Below are 26849 nucleotides of genomic sequence, written 5' to 3'. Positions count from 1 at the left end.
CCCTCCCCCTCAAATCCCATTTGGTGATTTGAGGGTCAGAACTGCGCAGGGCTGGGGTGTTTTCCTCTCACATGTCACTGTCGTATTGAGCCCTTCCAGGCGTGTGCAGAGATCGTCTTCAAGGGATTAACTTTCCAAAGCCCAAATGCTTGACCAACTTGAAATCTATTTGTGGAATTTATTGTTATTTTCAACACTGAACCATGAAAAATAAATTCAACAAATAAATTTCTAGTACTCTCACCCAGCATGAAATATCTCTAAACTTCTTAAAGTGTCCAAGAACTACAGAGAACTGGGGGATGTATCATTATCTTAGTCTACTTACATATATTCTTTTCTTTTCTGTATCTTGGATTGCTGACCTGAGAAAGAGGAGTTGTTGTTCTAATTACTGTCAGTGTCTCTGGATAATGTGGTTTTCTCATCAGGAGAAGCCTTGAATGCTTTTCTTTGAAACTTGTTTAGCAAACAGAAATATAGTTTCCTTTGACATGACTTGAACAAAATCCATAAAGTAGTAGAACAAGAAGACACTGGGTGAAAGGAACAATTTTTTTTTTTTTTTCTTTTCTCAGGTAGAAGACAAAAAAATTAATCTGTTCCTCCTGAGAATTTTTAGTATTTGGAAAATGAATGGCAACTCTTACATGGATATTGAGAATCATCTTTAAAGGGAAAATTTTATAGTTGTTTTATAAACAAGATGTTTTCAAAGATGAAAGTGTATATTATATACATATTTAATTAAAACATAATGATATATTACATCTGTTTCAGATACACAGCATAATGATTCAATACTTGCCTATACTGCAAAACAATCACTAAAATGAGTCTAATTAACATTCATTACCATACATAGTTACAAAACATTTTATCTTGTGAAAGAACTTTTTAAGATCAAATTTCTCAGCAATTTCCAAATATGCAGTACAATATAATTAACTGCAGTCACCATGCTGTACATTACATCTCTATGCCATATTTATTTTATAACTGGAAGTTTGAAACTTCTGCCCTCCTTCATCCATTTCACTCATCCCCCACCCCCTGACTCTGGCAACCACCGGTCTGTTCTCTATGTCGAGTTTGTTTGTTGTGTTTTATATGCCACATGTAAGTGAGATCATGTTTCTCTATGTTCTTGATTTTAATGAGGTACATGATTTTCTCCAACCACTGAAAATTCAAACATCTCATCATAAATTTCAGCAAACATTTATAACTTTCTGAACTACTTACAAAGGTAAAAGAATATTCTAGCAAATATTATCTCTGCCTTTAAGTAAACAACCAAAGAAAGAAAATGGAACATTTTAACATTCCATTAAAGAGAATAGAACATTTATGTGAACAGGATAGTAAGAATTTGTGAACACTTAGGAAAAGACTCTGGATAAATGAGTTTTTCTCTAAGTGTTCACAGATTCTTACTGACTATCATGTTCATTGGATGAATGATCCAATAACAAAAGAAGGATTATGAATGTACCTCAGACTAATGATTGACTGGGAATACACTATTGGGGACAATGGGTTCCAAAGGAAAAATAACTAACATTGGTTAAATATCTACAGCTTGAAAAATCTCTTTTACTGAGATCATCTCACTTAATTGAAAGATGGTAGAGAGAAGGAATGCTTATTGCGAGTCAGGGATATACAGACACTTTGCAAGCACCATCCAGATACCATCTCAGGTGTCACCAATGTCTCACAATGATCCTGAAGTGTTTTTGGCTTTAATATCTCAGAGCCTCAGAGTCTGTAAGTGACTTATTGGCTCTGATTACTACTGCTGTATAAGAATTTGCCCCCAAATGTAGGAGTTTAAAACAACTCTCTCTCTCTTCAGATTTGTTGGTCAGGAATTTGGAAGACGACGGCTAGCATTTCTCACGGTCTCTGAGGTGGTAGCAGCTGGATGGCAGTGGGGCTGAGGTCCTTCGGCTTCAGTCCTGGACTGCCGTGGGGCTCACCTGTAGAACTGGCAGAGGCTGCTGGCTCTAAGCTGAGAGCTCAGAGGGGACCAACGACCAAAATACCTGCATATAGCCTCTTTAATCATGGCGGTCTCAGTATAACTGGACTTCTGCCATGATGGCTGGCTTCCCATGGAATAAGTGCATATATATAGGGCTAGGTAGAAACTATGGCCTTTTCTGACTAGCCTTGAAAAACACTAGCGTCACTTCTGCCTTATCTTGTTGGTTGAAGCAATCAGAAGCCCACCAAGACTCCAGAGAAGGGGACATAAATCCTACATCTTGATGAAAGAAATGTCAAAATATGTGAGAGCCATGGTTTAAAATTGCCATACTTGTTCAAAAACAAAAAGAACCCACTAAAAGTTGTTATAAACAATAAAACTTCTGATTGTAACTCAGGGTGAGTGTATAATGAGATTCTTTAAATTTTCAAATACTAGAAATTTATTGCTACTAAGGGTGAGACCAAAATAAGATATAGGTCTGTGAATCAGATCACAGGAAAAGCAAGATGACTCTGACTTTGGTTAGGAGTGCTACCCAGTACCACTGTGGGGGTTTTATCCTTAAACTACATCGGCTTCTCTGTGCATGTTGGCTGTTTGTCAAGCTCTGCAGACTATTATCTTCACAATACTCCTAGTATGAGCCAGAAGGAAGCGGCTCCTTGGTTCAAATTTGAAATATTTTAGAGAATGATTCAGGAATTCAGTTTTTGTCACATGTACACACTAGTTCAATGACAGGTCCTAGTTGAGTCATGTGGTTAGAACAATCATTACTAGAAAATTGACAGGTGGATAGAATAGGAAGAAAAATAGTGAAAAATTGCGCACTCTACAGAAATCAAGAGAGTTTACACTTATTAGTGAGCTACCAAATTATTTTTCAGAGAAATGCTTTGGGATGCTTCCGTAAACCTTGCACATAAAAAAAAGAAAAAAAATCAGTCTTCAACTTTCAGTAAACCTTTTGTTTAGAGAATCCCTCCAAAGCTGAGTGAGAGGCGGATTTGGCTGGTAGAGTAAGAGCCAGAAGGTAGAGCTGATGCTCAGCCTGCATCATCTTCATCTACAAAATGCCTATCAGGTATTTTCACTTGATGATCTCATTTATCCACACATGAGCTAAGCACTATAGGACAGGTTTATCTTCACTTTCCAGATAAGAAACCTGAGACCTAGAGATTTTAAGAGACTTCATCCCAGTCACACAGGGAATGAATAGTAGAGCTAGGGTTTAAAACTCAGATTCGCCCTCCTAGTACATACAATTTTCACTTTGCCACAGATTCTCCTGATGGATGACTTCAGACTCCTTGATGGCATCATAGATGGAAAAAGTATATTCTACTGGAGGGTCTAACCGCTCGACTATTTAACCTTAGAGTAGCTGCCAACTGGAGCACTTTTGGCCTCTTTAGATTAGATCAAATCTGACATTTTTTTTTTTTTTACTTAATTTATTTTTCAATTGAAGGATAATTGCTTTACAGAATTTTGTGTTTTTTTTTTTTCCTGTCAAATCTCAGCATGAATCATCCACAGGTATACATATATCCCCTCCCTTGTGAGCCTCCCTCCCATCTCCCGCCTATCCCACCGCTCTAGGTTGATACAGAGCCCCTGTTTGAGTTTCCTCAGCCAGAGAGCAAATTCCCATTGGCTATCTATTTTACATATGGCAATGCAAGTTTCCATGTTACTCTCTCCCTACATAACACCCTCTCCTCCTCTCTCTCCATGTCCATAATGGAGAAACAAACCTGCCATTTTTACAGATACTATTTATAAAAGTGAATTCCTATTGCCAAGATTATTCTTCTCAGATATGTAGACACCTTCTACAGCCTCCCATAACACACATGCTAGAGTTCAACCCCCTCAGCAAAGTTTACAAAGCCCTTTATCATCTGATTATCATCATTGTCTAGTTTGTTCTTTTCCTCAACTCGCCCTCTTCAGTGGGCCAATCACACATTCTAACTCTCAAGGAAAACTCAAGGCTTCCTCTATATACCCCATCAGACTCCTCAGCTCAACCACCTAGGAAAGAGGCCTCTTTATATGTTAAGAATTGAATAGAATTCCAGGAAAAACACTGGATACCATGTTTTGAGAGAGATCTTCTAATAAGAAGAGTAAGAATTTTACTATTACAATTGGGGGCCATGCTTCTTGATTCTTGTGGATTGCCTTACCTGCTCATTTATTTTTTGTTGACGTTTGACTAATGTGGTAAGATATACCTCAGATGCCTGCTGCCTAGAGTGGATACCTGGACGGCCTACTAGGATCAGAAGAGGATCTAGAAGAGAAGGCGTGGAGAATATATCTTAAGCTAGCGTTTACTAGGCCTCACAGAAAACATAAATGAATAAGCTTTTCTTTCTCCATTCCTTTGACTTTTGTTTTCTCACAAAAAGAGAGGTAAGATCCGGAGGACCAAGCTCAGGGTGTAAGTCCCAAAGGAAGAGCCCAGGTTGAGGTCGTTCAGTCCTGTTCTAGTTATATACTCTGCTAAAGGGCCAAAAGGAGGCCCACAGATGTTTGCAAACAGAAGAGCTCACGAGGTTTGGAAACCACAGAGGGCAAATGTAGAACTAGAAACAGAACAAATTTCCATTTTCCAATGTCCTGTGTGTATAAACGGAAAATACAGAAGTGTTTGGATTTTTTTTTAATGTAGCAAAGAAATATTCAGCAACTTTGGTTCATGGAGTGTTTGTGATTCCAGACACCCAGTGCTTTGATGGGGGTCCCAGAGTACACTCCAAATCTGATATTTGTGTTACTCATAAATGTTGGGTATATGAATCAACAAATAAATAAAATGCACTAGCTTCAACTTCTTTTGCCTAGTTCCTAATAAAACCAGATTTGGTCAGCTGGATTCCATGGCAAGGTGAGGAACTGGCCTTGGGCAGACCTCACAAAGTGTCTGTAGCTCTTGATGTGACTGGTTCAGGGCCACTTTGTAGGCTCTTAGATCCTTAGCTAAAAATGAAACCAAGAGGTCCTCAAAAACCTTCTATGCCCAAATCAAGAAACAAGGTCTAAAAGTCACTTCATCCGCTTGTGAAAAACTCAATGAAAAGGATATATAGCCACTTTAGCTTCCATGGTTTGTATAAAAACATAGGCTATGTATTGTTTTCCTTTTGAGATATTTCCTAAGACTTAAATGATTGAAAAGTGATTGATGGCAACTTTGACATAAATGTAACTGTCTTTGAGAGTTTCTTAAATTCAAATGATTTTATGAAGATTTTGATCCATGCATCTATAAGAGTGTTGGTTTGGTTAACATAAGCCACACTAATCATCTGCCAAACTATAAAGGATGATGTTTTCCTTTGGGGATCCAAACCTCCCTTTTTTACAACCCACTTGCCTTCTTATTTCCCTTGTCCATTACTGCAGGACCATCCTCCCTGGGAAGAAACTATTCCAATTAAACTCATGCACAGAAATGATGATAATGGTAACAGCTACTGTTTATTTAGTGCTTACCATTGACATGTTATCTCCTCAAAACTTATGAGCAAGGTCAGGCTTTTCCTGCACAATTTCATTTACTCTTAACTACCCTATGAGATCAATATTTCATTTTTCCATTTTACAGATGATATAACTGACACTGCCAGGTGGAAACTATATGTAAAATGTCCCACAGCTGATGAGTGGTGAGCTATTTATGCAACTCCTCAGTCCATTCCGTTTCTTATTCCAATGAATGTAATAATAGCCTGCTAAACCAGTTACCTCTCCTTGCAAAGCTTTCATTTTAAAAGAGAACTTCCCTGGTGGCTCAGATGGTAAAGAATCTACCTGCACTGCGGGAGACCTGGGTTCCATCCCTGTGTTGGGAAGATCCCCTGGAGGAGGGCATGACAACCCACTCCAGTATTCTTGCCTGGAGAATCCCCATGGACAGAGGAGCCTGGCGGACTACCGTCCCTGGGGTCACAAAGAGTCAGACACGATTGAGCAACTAAGCCCAGCACAACAGCAACAGAAAGTGGTATTTAATAAAAAGTTAAGAATAAGAACCGGTGTGGCTTCTAGCATGAGTAATAGCTAGTGAAGAAAATATTTTCAAATTGCTGAGAAAGGGCTTTCCAGAATCTCCCAAATCACAAATCATTCCATGCAGAGAAATTTTCTGCACTTTCTGTGACTGAAACGGGGATTAAGTGACTCAAATGGTAGCACCAGTTACGCTGTTACTAGCTCCAGGCTTTGAGTGTCTCATCTGTAAAATGAAGACAGGAGACTAGATCACCTACAGGGATTGTTCCATCCCTAACACCCAGTTTTTGAAGGCTTGATTGCATGTTGAATGAATATAGGGAACCAATCTTAGAGTTATTTGGTAGTCCTAAAATCCTCATTTTTTTTTTTTTTCCTTTCAGAACTCCAGTTTCTTAGACCTTATATAAGTCTTCTCTGAGCTGAAAGATACCCCATAAAACGCAGTGAAGGCAATTCTTCAGTGAATGTCATCACCAATTACAGCCTGAAATTAATTCATTTCACAACTGACACCTAGGAATTGGTAGTAAAGAGTCATTGCTTTTTCCAGCCTCTATCATCTTCAAAGCTCTTACTAAAACAACTAATTAATCTTCAAAATGTCACTAAGGTAGGCACAATCCCAGTGTTTCTCTTGCATTCCTGTCATACTTCCTTGTCAATCATATTCTTGGAGCAACAGCATCAGAGGGCACCCGAGAGATCATTTAGTTGAAAATCACATCTGATGCTTGATTCTCACAAATATTCATTCTTGCCAAGTGCTCATGCAGTGTATTGGATAATCTGGGGATGTCTTCTCAGCACAAGGACCAAGAATTTCCCCCTCTCTCTATGAACTGTCATCCAAACCAAGTAGAACCCAAGTAGCTCAGTAAGTACACCGTGACTCCTTATCTAGTTGATGTTGATTGGACTTTAGTTGAATACCTCCAGCAAGCGGAGCCAGAGTACCCTCCTCCTTAACAAAAAGCAGGCATGAAGCTACTACAGCCTCAGTTTGCCTGTTTTCTTGAATGGGGTTGATAATCTTGGAAGTGGTGGTACACTTACCTTCTTTTGTGAGCCAATCTGCAAAAGTAAAAAATGAGGCAGGGGTACAACAATGTAGAGATGTAATATGGAGAGAAAAGCACTCCCTGCATTTCCCATCAGTTTTCATTTACTGGTTACAACTCTTGTCTGAACTTCTGCATTTGTGTCAAATTAGTATCTTCATTCATATCTCCAGTCTATGCTCGAAAATCTCTGGTGACAGATGTCACTAGATTTTCCTCTACCATCTCTCACAATTTTTTATTATTTCCTTCTGAAACTCTTTGGCTGTAGAGTATGACTTTTCCCCCCTCTTCTTCCAATTGGTGTTGGGTAGAAGAAGGGATGGGGGAAAGGAAATGAGTATTTTTCTTTTTTTGTTCCCAAGGGGCTTCTTTCAATTCATTTCTTCCCGATGAACATTATTTCTTGTCTCCTTTCCAGGATGACTGCCACAGAATTATATCTGTTCCCTGCAGTATTGTAACAGGAAATGTAACAACATAAACCCACAGCCTAATTGATTTGCAGGTGGGCATATGAGTAGAAAGAGTGGAAATTTTAAAATAGCGATGAATGCTAATATTTTCTCACATTTCCAAATTTATGCTTTGACCTTTCTAGTTAATTGACTCAATCCTTTACATTTTTAGATTGTGCCCAACCATGTCTTAAAATCATGGACTGCCAGACTGAATCAAAAGGAGATTATTTAAAGTCTGCACAACGTTAAATAATTCCTTTCTGAGTCCCCTGTCTGATGTGACTTGGAAATGTCTATCAATAAAGCCTGAAGAATGGGTCTGCAGTTGGTAGCACTGACACTCCCATCCTACCTCTGAGAGTGGCCTAGGAGACTAGATCTGGGGGGTTCCATGCAGGAAGGGACTGGGTAGCATGTGAATAAAGGATGGCAGGATAAGTAGGTGAGAAGAGGAGGAAAGCTAAAGAAAAGGGGCCTATGGAGCCAAGTTGAGATTCAAGCTCTGTCACAGTCATGCCCTGCCCTGAAGCAGGGGGCCAGGCATCAGAGCTCTGCTGTTCCCCACATCCATCTGAGATGTGTCTCCTTGAACCAGGCAGGAGAAGCCTGAGCCTACTCGTGTGGATAGTGAAACACTCCTTAAAAAGACACGAGAGGAAATTCACCTATAAAACCCCACTCAGCATGTACCCACTAGCTGATCTGGCATTATGACACTTCATTCACTCACTCACCTCAGCAAAATATTTTTGTTTTTCTATGAGCACCTGCTGTGGGCACTATTGGCTTATTATTTGTATAAGTGTTTTATAGTACTTCTTAACATGTTGTTCCTATTTTAGAAGTAGTCCCATTGTCTGGAATTTGTTAGAAATACAATTTATTGGGGCCCATCTCAGAAATTCTGGGTTTGGGGTTGAGTAATCTGTGTTTCAACAAGTTCTTCAGGCAATCTTGATACCCACTGAAGTAGGGGAACCACTGCATGCTCTGGAAACCATCAATTTCAAGCAGGAAGTCAATTTGATCCAGGCCCTTGAAATGCTACGCTTCCTCCTTAGCAGTGCAATGATGAACTATAGTTTTAGATAGCTTCAGGCAAAAGTTAAAATCAATAAATTGACTCAGCCTTTATTTAAAATTTAGTTATTTTGTTCACCATAAAATTTTTACCTTAGTTTCAATTTTTAAAAATATTAGTTTTGATTACCGAGTTTTCTTGGTGACCCTGTAAATTCTGTCCCTGGAGTGAATGCCTAATTCATATATCCTGGCTCTGCACTGAGAAGACAGTTGCAGCCGGGAGAGAGAACAGACCTTCAGGGCAGTCAGCTTGATGTCGCCCTGGATCGCGGAGGAGAGCAGGACTGTGGTTCTGGGAGTGGGTTTGGAGGCCTTGTACCTGGCTACATAGCAGAGAATCTTGTGCACGCAAACCTCAGAAGGCCCTGACTGCAGGCACTCAGGTTGGAACTTTGGTAGAATTGCAAGCTTCAGAGATATACTTTTCAAATTTCAGGTACTTAAACAGTACTTTCTATTTCTTTTTAATTTTTAAAAAATTTATTTATTTTAATAGGAGGATAATTACTTTACAATATTGTAGTGGTTTTTGCCTTACGTCAACATGAATCAGCCATGGGTGCACCTGTGTCCCCCATCCTGAACCCCCCTCCCCGCCTCCATCCCCACCCCATCCCTCTGGGTTGTCCCACGGCACCAGCTTTGAGTGCCCTGCTTCATGCATTGAACTTGCACTGGTCATCTATTTTATATATGGTAATGTACATGTTTCAGTGTTAATCTCTCAGATCATCCCACCCTCATCTTCTCCTGTTGAGTCCAAAAGTCTGCTCTTTTCATCTAAACAGTACTTTCAAATGCGGTCATGACATCTCTCAGACCGCCCTGCTTGTGACCACAGTTTTAGTCAGAGGTGGGTGAATGCTAATTTATTTGCCTCTGAGTGAACCAATGCTAATCAGAATGAACTAACTTGATTTCATGTGTCATGTGTCATGCTCTTGCTCAGTTGCTCTGTCATGTCTGACTCTTTGCCACCGTATGGGCTGCAGCCCGCCAGGCTCCTCTGTGCCTGGGATTTTTCCAGGCAAGAATACTGGAGTAGGTTGCCAGTTCCTCTTCTGGGGGTGTGCCCATAGTTACTTCCCATTTTCTTCTGCAGTTACAGCTGATTTATCACTGAACTGTGACAAGAGGGAGGCAATTCACATTGTGGGCCTGGAACTCATATCCATCTGTATTTTATCTGCAAAAGAACAGAGCTGCCAAAGATAGGGCTTGATAGCCCTACGCTCAATAAGCCAACCACCTTCCTTCTGTCTTCTTTTTTTCATTCTTTTTTCATTCCAAACAGCAGGAGCAAAAAGAATACAAAAGCCATGCATGTAAAAACTATAGCTTAACTAAATGAATTAAATTAGCCTCCTTTCTAAAGAGGCTTTTAGCTTGGAATAGATGCAAGCTGTCAGTATCCCCCCTCCCACCCCCCATCCCCCCTACTCCCCCACCATCTCCCCCCAGCCACACTGTCACCCAGTTAAGCTCATCTGCTTCCCCAGGGGCATGAAACCTATGGGCTTATTCCAGAACCATTTCTGATCCAGACTAGCAGCAAATTTAGTAGGACCTGACTCAGTAGCTATTGGAGCAGTAAATATGGTGGTGCTCCTCCCAGATCCCTTGTTTAGATCTGATTCATGCAGTCCCTGAATTCTGAGACTATCAGCTGTTAATGACTTCAGCTGTATTCCTCACCGGAACCCTCAGTGTCCAGGTTCAGCCTTGTCCCAAAGCTTCACCACTTACCCAGGAAGCATTCCACAGCCAAAATTATGTCGAGGTAGGGAGACAACCTTCTGGAAACTCAATTTGAGATGCTCTGAAAGACATCTCATCTCCAGAAATCAACAGAATCAGCCAAAGCCTTGGTTGCAAACAAGAAACTCTCTTTCTGCCCATCTCGCCTTTCTCGCTTTCTTAAAATCTGTTTACTGAGAGCCCCATCTTTCCTGCCCCCAGCATCCCTGACTGACTGTCCATCTCACTGTCTCAGCCTCTGTTGCCAGAGAATCCAGAAGTGGATTCTAGGAAGCGGTTCTGGGAAGCAGATTGTAAAGGCACTTGGAGATAGACCTAGCTGGCTGGCAACGAGGAATCTATCACTAGCGGTAGGTGGAGAATGAACAGCCTCCGAAATGTTGTAACAGGGCAGTTGTTAAAAGTCTCACTGGTGGTAATTTGGGATAAGATTGTGGTCTAAGAGGATTCATAAGGTAATATAATATTTCTGGTGCTGAAGGAAGAGGAAGGAAACGATAACCATGAGAAAGAACCATGGACTTGGGGGTTGATATTAAGCACCAATAGTTAATTGAAGATAGATGTCAGGCTTAGGGTGATAAATCACCAATTCAAGACAGACTGAAGGCAGGAGAGGACTCCATGCAGCACTTAAATCATCTGCTGTGACTAGAAGAGTGGATTGAAGGTCAGGCTGAGGACTTAGTCATGGAAGTAGTGGAAATAAGAGAACATCAAACTCTCTACCATAGCAGGCTTCCTGGGCCATAATTAGGGCTCTAACAGGGAAGAAGTGGGACCCTGAGCTTTGGGAGAGGGATATATGGATAGATTCGTTTGAGAACCTTGAATTCCCAGATTTCTCTGAGTGTTCTGGGTGTGCAGAAGTGACTCACGTTTTCCTTAGAGACAGTACAGAACCCTCAAATGAGGAAGATGTCTTAGAAGACAGAGTTCACTTGCACCTTCCCAGAAACCAGACCTAGAACAAGAGTCTAAGACTAAGCCTGTGCTGGGTCTGCTAAGGGAAGAGAGGAATTATACTCTGAAGGAGCTGCAGAATTTGGCCAATACATTCTGTTAGGAAGTGGAAAAATATATGGAACTGGATCTTGAGGGTTCGAGGTCAAGGAAAATAAAATACAAGGCTGGTTAAACTAGAGTTTATTAATATGAATGTATTCTCCCAAAATATGGGTTATAATACCCTAGCGAGGGCCCTAGGAAATGGTGCTAATACACTCCTAGAATGGCTCTTGAAAACTTGGAAGAAGTGACGGCACACACTAAATGAAGTGGAAATGCCATGATCAGTCATGATGGATGACCATAGAATAAGGGAAGAAAAGGCTTAGAGAACATTCGAGAGTGGATTTACTCTGTAAAGTTGGAACACCCTCTGGCCAGATAAGCGCCTCAGAGTAGTTCAGAGGACATTCCATTTATCTAGGCAAAATTCAATTTATTGAGCCTGATTATATGGAGCTCACTTTCCAGCAGGATGGTGGGAAACTGGAGAAGTGTTGGGTCTGTGGGGAGGGTGAGGTGGTCACCCAGCTGAGGCATAAGCAGTGGACATGTAAAGAATGCCTGCTCTGGGCAAGCAGCCAGAGTGGAGTGCCACTGGATTTTTGCCCTGGGGACTGTTGGAAGCCTTTTGGTAGAAGTAAGAAGATACAACACAGCAGCATCCCAGAACCAAGAAAAAGACTCCTTTGTCATGCAATATCTCTCTTTCACTCTCTACTGACAAAATTTAACATCATGCTTGCTCCAAAGGAGAAATGCTTAAAGGGTTCAGCTGCATTATCACAGAGTGGATACTGTATGATAGAATCTATTGTTCTTGCTTAGTCATGTCTGACTTTTTCGCAGTCCTTTGCACTGTAGCCTGCCAGGCTCCTCTGTCCAAGGGATTTACCAGCAAGAGTGATGGAGAGGGTGCTATTTTCTTCTCCAGGGGATCTTCCCGACCCAGGGATCGAACCTGCATCTACTGCTTTGGCAGGTGGGCTCTTTACCACTGAGCCACCAGGGGGGCCCCGATAGAATAAATGTATTAAGAAGCAATGAGTTATTGAAGTCACAACCTCCCTTTCGATAACTCAGATTCCATATCTACCCTTCTCCACACATTTGAAATTCCATTCAACATGTAAACAATTCCATATTTCAACCCAAATAAAGCCACACCTATCCTTCTTAAAGGTGAAACATTCTCATCCTTTCCTAAATGGGAGGAGATGCACAGTTTCAATAGTCATTGTATTTCTATATGACTATATTAATAATCCCCCAATTCTATCACAGTACCGCCTAATATTCTGTAATTTTAAAACTTAATGAGCAACATTTAAAATTAACCATAATTGGTATGTAAAATAAAAATGGGCAAGAGAGAGGAAAATAATTAATTTATGCAAATAAAATAAAATCAAATAGAAAATATGACAGGTACTATAGTTCTTATTCTTGTAATTGGTTACAGGGTTCCACTTGATATTTGATTACTCCTTTTGTCACTGTGAATTCTATATTTCCTCCAACTTCAGAATGTTGGCCAGTTAGGCTTTACCTGGTACAGTGACCAGGTAAACATTAATTTCCAAAGGGTCTAAGTTATCAAGAGACCTGCCTCTTTTTGCTACTTTAGTTCGCATTAACTTTTTCTATTGGATGTGGAAATAGTAAAAGACACTCCCAAAAGCCCACTGGATTGAAAATAAAATCTTCTTTGACTTCATTGTGTAGTAACAACCCAATTTCCCCTTGACATTCAGGGCTTTGTAGCTCCAACAAGTAGAATCACTTCTGCCTGTTTGTTCAAGTGGCATAAGGAGCCCAAAATGATCAGGTCTCATCTTCCAATTCTATGGAGCACCATAGCATCCTCTGACAGAAATATTACCCCTTTAGGTATTAAAGACCCCCAAATCCACAGAGCTCAAAGCCTCTCAGTTGAGAAGCAAGAACGCTGAATTTGGCTCATTAAGTATAATAGTGAGAAGAGCCACTCCTACTCCTTGATTCCTTGAAGCAATTCCAGAATGTTTCTGTTAAAGTGAGGATGAACCTCTGTCCCTTCCATGATATAAAAATGTAAAATGTAATCAACTTGTTATCAGTTTGTTGACTGATCACTCTGAGGAATGGTGCTATATTTGGGGCTTAGTTTTGGCCTGTGATGTTGGAATATTAAACAAGCAGCAGTGAGATTAGCCAAGTCAGTCTTGGTAAGGATAAACCTATGTTACTGAGTTCCTCTGTCTTTGCGTCAAGGCCATTTTGTCCTTTGGCCCACTGACCAAGCACTAATGTGGTTTCCCCAGTGCTCAATGGTAAAGAACCCACCTGCCAATGCAGGAGTGCTGGATTGATCCCTGGATGGGGAAGATCCCCTGGAGAAAGGAAATGGCGAATCCCAGTCCATTGGGTTGCAAAACAGCCAGACACAACTGGGCAACTAAATTCCATGTGGCTGGAACGAGGCTGACATTAGTAGAGAGTGGCATTTCCCCCACATAGGTTTTAGAGCCTCCTCTGAAATGGACACCGTTTTCTGGGAACATGAACACCTTCACAGTCTGCGCCATTATGAGGTTCGGCCCGAGACTTCTTGTACCCAGTTTTCCAGTCCTGTTTCTTTCCTGACCATCAAGCCAAACATAGCAACTGCTCAAGAGGAGGGTGCCTTCCCACTTCTGCCCACCTCTCCGTCCCTCTCGATGGAGTGGGCAACCACACGCACCGCCCAGAGTTCCGCCCACTAGGAAGATTTTTCCTCCAGCTGTGTCCCTCGGAGTCGTGCCTGAATGAAACCCTAAGGCTGCAGTTGTCCACTTTCGGTGGCACCATCATATCTGGCTTGAGGATTTTCTTCCTTAGTCTGTGGGGTGTAAAGAACATCCCCAGAGGCCATAGGTGATAACTGAGACAGAGAAAGCATCACGCTGAAGGTTGCTGTGGAAGGGGTCCGAGCTACTCGCTTACTTTTACTTTCAAGACCTGTTTGAGCCCAATCTTTTATATTCCCTTTATATTTCACAATGACATCTACTATAGGTCAGACCATGCAGTTTTTTGAGGGTAAGTTCAGATCCAATGGTCACCTCATATTCCATATTTAGGCATTCAGTTTCTACCAAACCCAATAGTAAAAGGCTGTCTTTCAAAAGGAGAAAAGTTGTCTTCAGAAGATGGCATAGATTTCCTCTATTGTGATTTCTCTATTGCTTGTCAGAGGCTCCTCTATACGGCATACAGCATCCCTACTTGTTATGGTCACTTCAAGTGTCCTTGGATCTGTTGGACCAAAGACCAAGGATCAGGCAGTAACTTGGCTTGTACTTCAGCCTAAATGTGCTGTAAACCTTCTGTTACTCTGGTCCCCAATTGAAACTGGAAGCCTTACAAGTGACTCTGAGGATGGGTTGAAGTTTCACACTCAAATATGGCAAAAGTTATCTTCCAAATCCCAAAAGTCCTTCCAAGTACTATGCCTATTTTTCATGGTAGGTAGTGTTAGGTGAAACAACTCATATTTCACCTCAGGATGAATATCTTGACATGCTGCAAGCCAGTGAACCACCAGAAACTTCACTGCGGTTTCAAGAAACTTCATTTTTATGGGATTTTTCTTTCACCTTCTATTTTGTACATGTCTTAATTAAGGATCTAGAGTACTCGCTAATTTCTGTTCATCAGATCTAATGAGCTTAATGTCACTGATATGGTAGACCAGTGAATGTTTTTTGCAGTAAGACACTCAGAATCTCTGCTGGTTATACTGTCTTGCAGAGCAGTATAATGGAGCACTGACATAGGATTGCAAAGGTATACAGCCTGCCTTGCCAGGTAAAAGCAAAGTTCATTTGGTGTTTATTATAAATTGGTATGGAGATTAAGACATTGGACAGGTCACTAGCTATAACCCAAGTGCCAGAGTTCATTGATGTTTTTCCTATGGAGGTAACGCATCTGGAACAGTGACAGCAATTGGAGTTACTGCCTAATTAAGTTTAAAATAATTCCTGATCATTTTCTAATATCCATTTGACTTTGTCACAGGCCTAATGTGAGTCAAATGGGAATATGATAGGTATCACCACTCCTAATGTATTCAAGTCATTGATGACAACTTTAACGTCTGAAATTTTCCTAGAAATAAGGTATTGCTTCTAGCTGACAATCTTGATAAGGATAGGGGGTGTTCCAGGGGTTTTTACTTCGTTATTCCTGTCAAGATGATCCTCACCATAAGGACAGAGAATGAATTTAGAGATTAGCTGAACCCACTGTAAGTCAAATATGAAATAAAGCTCCATCTATTATTTGACCACTATAAGCCTCAACTTTGATTGTTGGACCATAAAGGTATTTTTGAGTCCCCAGGAATTAGCTTCAGTTCAGGACTATTGTATGATGACCCTTAAAAGGTTAGGGGACAACTCCCCAGAGCACTTTCATTCTAATGCACATCTGCAGGATTCTTTATACAATAGATACTTTCATCAATGGCATAGGATCCCTCATCAAGTTTATTGGCCTCTCTTTCAATCAAAGGACTCTGTGTCTGAAACTTAACTATGGTCTGGAAACAGTGAGAGGCCAAGATTATTCACTGTGGTGACTAAATTCAGGGTTTTGACTCCACAGCAAGAATCTTTTCCTCTTATATCAGTCAAGAAGTATACTAATAGTTCACCAGTGCATTTAACTCCTAGGCATACTCTGATCAATTATCCAAATTATCTGAATATCCCATGGATCAAAGCATTTTGATTACCAGTACATCTATGCTATACTTTAAGGTAAAGATTTCCACCTTGTCTTTGTAGCTAAGTGCTGTGCTTGGCCTAATACACTTAGAATTCACTCTTGTACATTTTCCCCTCAGTTTCTACACGAAGTTATAACAAAGTCTTGCAATTCTTTGGTATTTTCTCCTGGGTTGTAGTATGTCCTGGGCCCTAAGAATAGGGAGAGATTAGACCAAAGATCTGGTGGCAATAGAGTATGGTTGTGGTGTGTTTTAAGGGGAATAAGAGTTCATTTTTCAAGGTTTCTGTCCCAGGTGAGGTTATCACAGGGTTTTCAAGCAAAGGTAGGCTAATTCTTCTCAGACATGAAAGAGTAAATTAGTTCCCTTGGGAAATGAAACTCAGGATGACAGGATTAATGATTGCCAGCTTTATCTGGATCCAACCAGTAGTCCCCATTCTGAGTTTCATGATTCCATTCTTTCCTAGTCAATGTCTTAAATTTCACACGAGAAACTTGACATGACTGAATTTAACTCTCGCTGTAATTCAACAGCTCACATAATGAAGTGTTGCATTTTATTTTCAGCTATAACATCCCTGTAGCTATAAGAAAAGGGAATCTTTTCAAAAGGCTGTCATAGATGTGCTCAGACAATAGCTAAAAGTCAAAGGAACCGAGCATGCTATTTTCCTTTTACAAATGCTAAAGTGCATTGAAAAAAAAAAAATCAATCCTAAACCATAGTCTCTGTAGTCATCATTACTGCCATAAAAGTCAAATGCAGCAAGCATTTTGGATCCTAAGGCATTTATTTCAGTTGACACTTTATTAAACTCAAACACAGGTTATGACTTTATGTAATAAAGTAGTTACAGTATCACTGTATGGCACAGATTGAAAGTGAAAGTGAAAGTGAAGTCGCTCAGTCGTGTCCGACTCTTTGCCACCCCACGACTGTAGCCCACCAAGCTCCTCTGTCCATGGGATTCTCCAGGGAAGAATACTGGAGTGGGTTGCCATTACTAGTATCCTATTCCCTATTGTCAAGGAGCTCCATACTACACTTCAGGCTAAGGGTGTGACCAAACCAATCTCCAAATCCCATCTTTGTGAGACTACTTCCTCTGCAAGTTCTTTATCAATCAGATTCTGGTTAGGAGGCAGAAACCACACAAGTAAAGTTTAATGCAAAGTGTTACTATAACAGAGGAATGACTATAATTATGGTAAAGAGAACTCTAAATAATTCCCTAGGGCTGAGAAAGAATGCCTAAACAAAAATGAACTTAGAAGGGAGGTCCCTTCTCCCAGGCTGAGATTTAGACCTTGTTGGAGGGTGAGGGGTGGTTTCCCTACTTGATGGAGAAGTTTTCTGAGTTGCTCCAGTACCAGGGGAGCAGGAGACAGCTCTCTGGGGTACTGAGGGAGATGGTGGGGACAGGCAAGCAGAAGTCTAGAAGAGGAGCCCATGTTGGGGTTCATGTTGTCCACACTGAGGGGGCATGGAGAGGCAGTCACCTGGCCAGAGTCAGGGTAGGTGCGGCCAGCTTGGCAGGGACCGGAGGGCTCCAGGAAAGTGGCCGGGGAAGAATGCCACCGAATTTTCCTCACACGTATCACTAGCAGCTAAGTGATACAAACAAGAAAGAAGCAAAACCGCAGGACTCCAGACCCAGAAGGAGAACGCCTGGCTCCGGCAGCACCTCACACACCCCTGCTCTCTCGATAAAGCCGGCTTTGTGCTGCCTGCAAAAGGGGTGTGCTAAATAAAGGTCTAGCTCCATTACTACAGAAGCAGGTAATAGATGGAGGACTGAGGCCTGAGGAGCAATAAACTGATACATAGTTCAGATCTCCATCTTTGAGTCCCTTTTCCTGCTTTGATGACCTTCAGACTTTCCCTTGCTTCCCTCTCCCCCTAGTCCACTCCACTGTGACTCTAGTCCAGCCACACATACAAAGATACACAATCAGTGATCTAGTTTTCTGAGTCCAAAAAGCCCATCACCTGAAAGGAGACAGGAAGTTGAAGGAGGGAGGCTAAACATATTACTTTTAAAAAAATATTAATATATAATTTCATTAAGGGATACTGAAGCTAAAGTGAAAGAGAAAGTCACTCAGTCATGCCCAACTCTTTGTGACCCCATGGACTGTATAGTCCATGGAATTCCGCAGGCCAGAATACTGGAGTGGGTAGCCTTTCCCTTCTTCAGGGGATCTTCCCAACCCAGGGATTGAACCTGGGTCTCCCGCATTGCAGGCGGATTCTTAACCAGCTGAGCCATAAGGGAAGCCCACTGAAGCTAAATCTAGTAGTAAAAAAATTGGTTGCAATCTTAGTTATCTCTTTCTACTACTTTCCTCTACCAAAGATAATAAAATTATAAAAACCTAAGGATGTCTTTTCCACTCCTTCTGATTTGCAGTAGGAATGATTGAGATTTAGCCCAAAATACTGTTACAGTTGGGCTTCCCTGGTGACCTAGACAGTAAAGAATCTTCCTGCAATGCGAGAGACCCAGGTTCAATCAGCCGGGAAGATCCCCTAGAGAAGGGAATGACAACCCATTCCAGTATTCTTGTCTGGAAAATCCCATGAACAGAGGAGCCTGGAGAACTACAGTCCATGGGGTTGCAAAGAGTCAGACATGACTGAGCGGCCAGCACACACAGACACTGTTACAATTACCTGGTTCGGGCTGTCCTGTGGAAGTGTTACCAGTTTACTAACAGGGATTCTCCTACTTCTGTTTGCCTGTTTAAGTAAGTCCCAGAGGACTGGTAGGAGTGTTCACCCTGAAAAATCTACACTTGAATTTGCCTAACACAAATTACTCAGAAACCTTATAAGAATTATTTGTGGGAGGTCGTGATCAAGAAAAGTTTGCAGAAGATTTCTGTGACAGGTCTTTTCTGTTAAACGGTGTTCAATTTGAACTACAAGTAAACACTTTCCAATTCTGAGTCAATAAGCAAACTGGTTTTCTAGCAATAGAAGCCATTCTCTCAGATGCCCAGCTGAACTCTTGCTATTTCTATGTGAGAAAATTGTGTAGTTATTTTGAAGCCATGCTTCCTTCAGTAGATGCTATCTGATAGAGTTGCTCTGGGAGGTGAAAAAAACAAAAAAAAAAAAAACAAAAAAAGATCGGATTCTGGGTACTGTGTTTTAGCTTTTGTGGTTGTAGTACCAGTGAGTATTAAATGCATAGCCATTTTCTTTCACTGGTCTTTTATTTCAAGGCACTCACACAACTTATATGTGTCAGAGTTCTTGATTGCAATCTGCAGAAAATGTCTGGCAACCTTAAGCTGAAAATATGTTGGAAGAGTTACAGGGACTCACAGAACTGAGACTGGAAACCCAGAGTGGGAATATGGGTGGACACCACAGTGCTCTGGGGTCTGCAGCTGAGATCATGCAGCAGATGCAAGCTGGTCTGCTGCTACCAGAAGACGACACCCTCCCTGCCCCCCAGCCTCCCAGTTAAAGATCCCAGGTCACTCCCTTCAGACTTGCATTTCAGGAGACTGAGGCTGGTGGGCTGAACTTAACACACATGCCTGTCACTGATTCAGGAAGTGGAGAGAGCAAGGGGACCCAATGCCTTCCTTTGGAGACAAGGGCACTTCCTCACTCAGACTGTAGGCCATGTGGGTTTCTGGGAGATTTCAGATGCTAATAGGAATGAATGATTGGATGCTAAATTGTCAAAGGGTGACTAGGCTCCTCAAGCAGTTTCCATTCACTATACCCTCTTTCAGGTGACAGGGTTATATTCATTGAATCAGAGGTGTGATATCCATGCGAAGGTCAGCTGAGGTGAAACAATTCCTCGTAGTTTGTCCATTCAGCAGCCAGTATCCATTGAACATGCATGCAGTCAACACGGACACAGTGTCAGATCCTGTCCTGGGTTGACTGAGCCCCGAGGCACACGTTTCCACGCGTGCCTGCCCTTCTGCCTTCATTCCTCTCATTCCTGCTCTTAGACTTTTACAAACTCATATAAAGAAGCCAAACACTCAGTTACTCAGCCTCTCATGGATATAATTAAACTCCCTCTGTTCCCCAGCAGCCTCCTCAGCCTCCCCCGTGTTGTCCAGATTTGGTCATTTGGGAGTTGGTTTGAACCTCTGTTCCAGGAAGGAGGGGAAGGGAGTGAAGCCAGACACATCCACAGGACTACTTTAAACCATTTGGGCAGGGTATTTTTACACAGGACATTGCAGAAAATAGTTTTGAGGGGTTATTTTTGAATTTCAGTGACCTGTGCTCTCCCTCTCTGACCCCAGTCATGAGCTAATTGAAAGCTAGTGTTGACACAGAGTCTGTTGGTTAAAGAGGCAGCTGCAGCACTCAGGAAGGCAGCCTTAATGTAATAAAGAATATGAGGCCTAATTCAACTCTGGCTGTGCCTCTTACTAACTGCAAGAGGTGTTTTATTCCCTTCAGAAACACAATAAAGTATGATGTGCACAAACATTCATGTGCATGCTTATTTAGGTTCAAAAGCAGTAGAGGGTAGCAGCTAAGCTTGTGGGGTCTGAATTTGGATGGATCCAAGGCTATGCAACTCCGGGCAAGTTACTTACCTTTAATTTCTGCAGATATAAAATGGGGATAATTGCAGCACGTTTTTCATGATGGCATTTCAAGAATTATAAGATATAATGCATGTGAAGCTCTTAATAATTGCTTAGCATATAATAAGCACTCAACAAAAACAGTAGATATTATTACATATATTTATATACCTACCCTTGAATTACTAACTTCTAACCTTGAACAATTCTCTTAACTTCTCTGAGCTGCCTTTACAATTTGACATTCATATCTACCTCTCAGGTTTGTTGTTAAGAATGAAAGAAAAGGGTAGCTAATGTTTGTTGAACTACTGTATATGAAAGAAAAGCGTCACACAATAGAAAGTGCTAGAAAGTAGAAAATATTATTGTGCTTAGCAGCTGGTTATAGAAGTCTCAACAGAAGAATGAAATTCACATTTATTTTACAATCACCTCTGATTAAAATGACACTTGGGAAGTACAGACCTTTTATTCTGAAGTGATCCATGTTCCAAACAAAAGGTTAAATAGCAAGTCACCACTCTGACTTCACAAGCAAATGTAAGATCAATCTGTCAGCCTGTATTTATGAAGAAAGAGAGGCAGCAGTGACAATACTCTGAAATGAAGTTCACCTTGTTCAAAAGACATTTTTTGTGGAACATTGAAAACCAATGCTGTGAAATCTGACGTGCTGAACTCTCCCTACAGATGGCAGTGGACCCAACACCACTCAGGAGCAGTGCACAGGTCACAGCGGGCATGGCAGAAAGATCCTGAAGAAAAAAGCCTTTAATCCAGTAACTCAACAGTCATGAAGCACTGTTATGTGCCAGGTCACTGAGCTGGGCCTTGGGGCTGTGGGGGGTCAGATACCAGGGCTGTTCATGGAAACTATGGATTAGACCTACAGTTAGGAGAGCTATGCAGTGATTGTACAAAGAATAAGCAGGCCACAGGTCCTGGGAGAAATCCAGAAAGATTGCTCTGTTTGCATGGAAAGCCATCTTCCCCTTTCACTTAAAGGCGGTAGGGAGAGGGCATGTCTCTTGCTCTCCTAGATGGTCCTCCTCTCCATTCTGGGGAGAAAGCCAGGGGACTGAGGAGTTGCTTCCCACTCTTCACTCCAGGGATAAGGGAGATGCTGTACTCATCTGGAGACCTTTCTCTCCTCTGAGGTGTTCCTCATCTTAAATCTAAGCTAAATAAAACTCAAGTGCAGAAGTCAAGGTTCTCCAAAGAAACAGAACCAACAGTATATCTATCTATCATGTACACACATACATATATACATACATGCAAACACATGTATATGGACTTCCTTGCTGGCTCATTTAGTGAAGAAACCTCCTGCGAATGCAGGAGACATGGGTTCCATCCCTGGGTTGGGAAGATCCCCTGGAGAAGGAAATGGAAACTTACTCCAGTATTCTGCCTGGGAAATCCCATGGACAGAGGAGCCTGGCAAGCTGTAGTCCATGGGGTTGCAAGAGTCATACACGACTTTGTGAGTAAACCACCAAATACACATCATATGTGTATATATGTATGTATGCATATATATGGGGAGTGTATCTGTGTGTGGGGGAGGATTTATTTTAAGAAATATTCTCACACAATTATGGGGGCTGGAAAATTTGAACTCTGTAAGGTAGGCTGTGACCAAGACCATCCCCAAGAAAAAGAAATGCAACAAGGCAAAATGGTTCTCTGAGGAGGCTGTACAAATAGCTGAGAAAAGAAGAGATGCTAAAGGCAACGAAGAAAAGGAAAGATATACACATCTGAATGCAGAGTTCCAAAGAATAGCAAGGAGAGATAAGAAAGCCTTTCTCAGTGATCAACATCAGAAAACAGGAAAACAATAGAATGGGGAAGACTGGAGATCTCTTCAAGAAAACTGGGGATACTAAGGGAACATTTCATGCAAAGATGAACACAATAGACAGAAATGGTATGGACCTAACAGAAGCAGGAGAGATTAAAGAGAGGTGGCAAGAATACACAGAACTATACAAAAAACATCTTAATAACTCCGATAACCATGATGGTGTTATCACTCACCTAGAGCCAGAAACCCTGGAGTGTGAAGTCAAGTGGGCCTTAGGAAGCATCACTTTGAACAAAGCTAGTGGAGGTGATGGGATTCCAGCTGATCTATTGAAAATCCTTAAAGATAATGCTGTTAAAAGTGCTGCACTCAATATGCCAGCAAATTTGGAAAACTCAGCAGTGGCCACAGGACTGGAAAAGGTCTCTTTTCATTTCAAACCCAAAGAAAAGCAATGTCAAAGAATGTTCCAACTACAGCACAATTGCACTCACCTCACACACTAGCAAAGTAATGCTCAAAATCCTCCAAGCCAGGCTTCAACAGTACACAAACCAAGAACTTCCAGATGCACAAGCTGGATTTAGAAAAGGCAGAGGAACTGGAGATCAAATTGTGAACATCCATTGGATAATAGAAAAAGCAAGAGAATTCCAGAAAAACATCTATTCTGCTTTACTGACTGAGCCAAAGCCTTGTGGATCACAAAAAGCTGTGGAAATTCTTAAACAGATGGAAATACCAGACCACCTCACCTGCCTCCTGAGAAACCTGTATGCAGATCAAGAAGCAACAGTTATAACCAGACATAGAACAATGGTCTGGTTCCAAATTGGGAAAGGAGAACATCAAGGCTGTATATTGTCACCCTGCTTATTTGATTTATATGCAGAGTACATCATGAAAAATGCCGGGTTGGATGAAGCACAAGCTGGAATCAAGATTGCTGGGGGAAATATCAATAACCTCAGATATGTGGATAACACCATCCTTATGGCAGAAAGCAGAGAGACACTAAAGAGCCTCTTGATGCAGGTGAAAGTGAAGAGTGAGAAAACTGGTTTAAAACTCAACATTCAAAAAACTAAGATTATGGCATCTGGTTCCATCACTTCATGGCAAATAGATGGGGAAACAGCAATAGACTTTCTTTCCTTGGGCTCTAAAACCACTGCAGATGGTGACCGCAGCTATGAAATTAAAAGATGCTTGCTCCTTGGAAGAAAAGCTATGACCAACATAGACAGCATTTTAAAAAGCAGGCCCATTACTTTGCCACCAAATGTCCATCTAGTCAAAGCTATAGTTTTTAGTTGGACCATAAAGAAAGCTGAGGGCCAAAGAATTGATGCTTTTGAACTGTGGTGTTGGAGAAGACTCTTGAGAGTCCCTTGGACTGCAAGGAGATCCAACCAGTCCATCCTAAAGGAAATCAGTCCTGAATGTTCATTGGAAGGACTGATGCTGAAGCTGAAACTCCAATACTTTGGCCACCAGATGTGAAGACCTTACTCATTTGAAAATACCCTGATGCTGGGAAAGATTGAAGGCAGGAGGAGAAGGGGACGACAGAGGATGAGATGGCACCACTGACTCAATGGACATGAGTTTGAGCAAGCTTCGGGAGTTGGTGATGGACAGCGAAGCATGGTGTGCTGCAGTCCGTGGGGTCACAAATAGTTGGACATAACTGAGTGACTGAGCTGAACTGAAGGCAGGCCAGCAAGGCTGAAAATTCAGGTAAAGCATTGCTATTTCAGTCTTGCATCTGAAATCTGCAGGATGAACCTCCAGGCTAGAAACTCAGGCAAAATTTCCACGCTGCAATTCTGAGGCAGAATTCCTTTTCTAGGAGACTTGAGTCTTTGCTTTTAGGCCTTCAACTGGTTGGGTGAGGCCTACTGACACTGTAAAGGCTAATCTGCTTAATTATGGTCAACTAATTGTAAAAGTTAATCACATCCAGAAATACCTTCATAGCAACATCTACACTAGTGTTTGACCAAACAACTATATCCTAACCAAGTGGACACACAGAATTAACCATTATCCAAGGGAAAATAGTGACTAATATTGCTTGCTGTGTTTAAGAAAACTCACGGAATGATATATCAATAGGTAATAGAAGTTTGTTCTGTAAGAAAACAAAACAAAAAAGTCACACAGTCATGTCCAATTCTTTGTGATCCCATGCAATGCAGCCTGCCAGGCTCCTCTGTCCACGGAATTCTCCAGGCAAGAATACTGGAGTGGGTTGCCATTTCCTTCTCCAGGGGATCTTCCCAACCCAGGGATCAAACCCCAGTCTCCTGCACTGCAGGCAGATTCTTTACCAACTAAGCCACTAAGAAAACAAAGAAAGCAAAAAAAAATTCTTGTCAGAAGGAGCCACAAGTCCACAGAGACATGACCAAGAGATTGTGCTGAAGCCAAAGGCAATTTCTCAATGTGTTTGAGCAGTAGGCCTGTGTGGCGGGACAAGAAGATGTCAGAGGGGTTGCGTGGCAGCTGCAGTTGTGAGGGACACAGAAGGCCATTTTTACCAGTTAGAATTTGCTTCACACACAACCGAACATCATTCATAGTCTTTAAGTATGAGAGCACCACACGATCTTCTAAGGTCTAGAATAATGACTCTCAATGGAACGCACACAAGTATCGCTTAACAGTAGATCACAATGTCAGTTCTCAGGATGTTCACCCAGATGATACTAGTCTTATAGGTCCTGTTCATGGTCTGGCCATTGAACAGATTTTGAACAAGCATCTAATGATTCTTACGCAGCTGTTTTGAAGGTCACACGTTGAGTAGAGTTATTTTAGAAAGACAACTCTGGCAGTGCAGTGAGGAATGAACAGAGGGGCGCTCACAGCAGGCCGAGCTCAGTAGGTGGGCTTGACTCCTGTGAGGAATTCTGCTCATGTGCCTCCAGCCTTTCACGGTTCAAGGGTGGGGCGGCATTCTCAGGAGAGAGGCCCATCACGGGCTGTGACCATCTCTTTCCTCACTTGACTATCATTTTGTAACATATTAATGGTAAAATGTAGTGCTTCTTTTGCTTCAGTACTTTACAAAATGTTCAGTAAAACCATCTTTTGAGCTTTTACTTAAAATATACCCCCTCAGACATAAGTTCTCAGAAGGACCAGGGTGGGAGGCAAATACAAGTGACAGAAAATATTCTGAAAGCAGAATCCCTACCCACGTCTATCCAACCTGTCTCAGGCTACATGGATGAGCAGAACTGAATTGATTCTCTTTCTATAAAACTAGATTGCTCCCAGATTCCTTGGCTCCTGACACAAGTAACTTCCTGACGGGCCTTTGCTACTAGTTTATCCAAAATGACCAGATGTTTCTGAATCCCAGTGGGGAAAAGACCTACATACACCCTGGTGGCAACTCCCAGCCCACTTAAACACCATAATTCTGTACATTGTATGATGAACGGGTTTGTCCTCCCATATGTTCATATATATTTTCCTGTCTTTGCTTTAGAGCTATTCTAAATGTGAATCTAGAGCTCAGACCCACCATCTGAGTCTGCCTTGCCACCCTCAGGACAGCTTGACGGACAGTCTGGAACTTCTCCCCCTCCTCCCACGGACGCCCAGTGCAGCCTGGCCTGGTTTCCTCCTTGAGACGGCAGCTCTGCCCTGAGCGAGGGTCACTTCCCTGGGGCCCTGACTCACAGCCTAGCTCTCTCCAGCTCCCGTCCTCACAGGCTGGACTCTGCTCAAAGCTGAGGAGAACACCCAAGTCTCCACACCATGACGCCCACTGTGTCTGGTACCTTCTGGAGCCACACCAGATTACAGCTCTTGGATTGATGATGTTGGTCTGGGTGAAGCTGTTTGTTTATTTAGCTCCTCAGGACATTCTAACTTGTATTTCACCCCACTTGATAGTCCTGTTAATCTGCAGGACAAGCACTAGCTTTGCCAGCTCCATCCCTCCCGAAACGATGGAGAAGGAGCTGATGGATTTCACTTCTAAGACTAAGTGGGAAGTGGCATCATGTGAGTGATCAAAATGCTGCAGTAGCTTGAATACATTAAAGTTTAAGATTATATTTTAAGTAAACTTGTCATTCAAAGCCACATAAAATTTCATGACATACATTGAAGAGAATTCAAACCCTTATACTATTTTCTGGAGAGACTCGGAGCTATCTATTGCTGCTTCTCCCTTTGAAGCTGGGCAGGCCCGTGAGGTCAGCGCAGCACACGGTTTGCAAGCCTAATGTCTTAAAGTCAAGGGAGGAGGAAAGGGCTGAGCAGCCAGACTTCTGGTTTTGATCACGTGCTTCAGCACA

At 41.9% G+C, this 26849-nt stretch overlaps 1 long non-coding RNA gene across 2 annotated transcripts in view; it reads left to right on the top strand.

Annotated features, from left to right (window-relative positions):
- LOC122450385 overlaps positions 1 to 26465 on the top strand; it is a 32093-nt gene extending 5628 nt beyond the window's left edge. Inside the window, exons 1-3 of one of the 2 annotated variants that reach the window (XR_006272108.1) lie at positions 6543 to 6635; positions 21414 to 21538; positions 26033 to 26465. This is a non-coding gene — a long non-coding RNA (uncharacterized LOC122450385). Of the gene's footprint in view, positions 1 to 6542; positions 6636 to 21413; positions 21539 to 26032 lie in introns of those variants that run through there. The other variant, XR_006272109.1, reaches the window with a different exon arrangement.
- The last annotated feature ends 384 nt before the right edge of the window (positions 26466 to 26849 follow it).

This window comes from Cervus canadensis, chromosome 11 (genome assembly GCF_019320065.1).
Source record: "Cervus canadensis isolate Bull #8, Minnesota chromosome 11, ASM1932006v1, whole genome shotgun sequence".
Lineage (NCBI taxonomy): Eukaryota > Metazoa > Chordata > Mammalia > Artiodactyla > Cervidae > Cervus > Cervus canadensis.
This window is presented reverse-complemented; position numbering and strand designations above follow the sequence as displayed.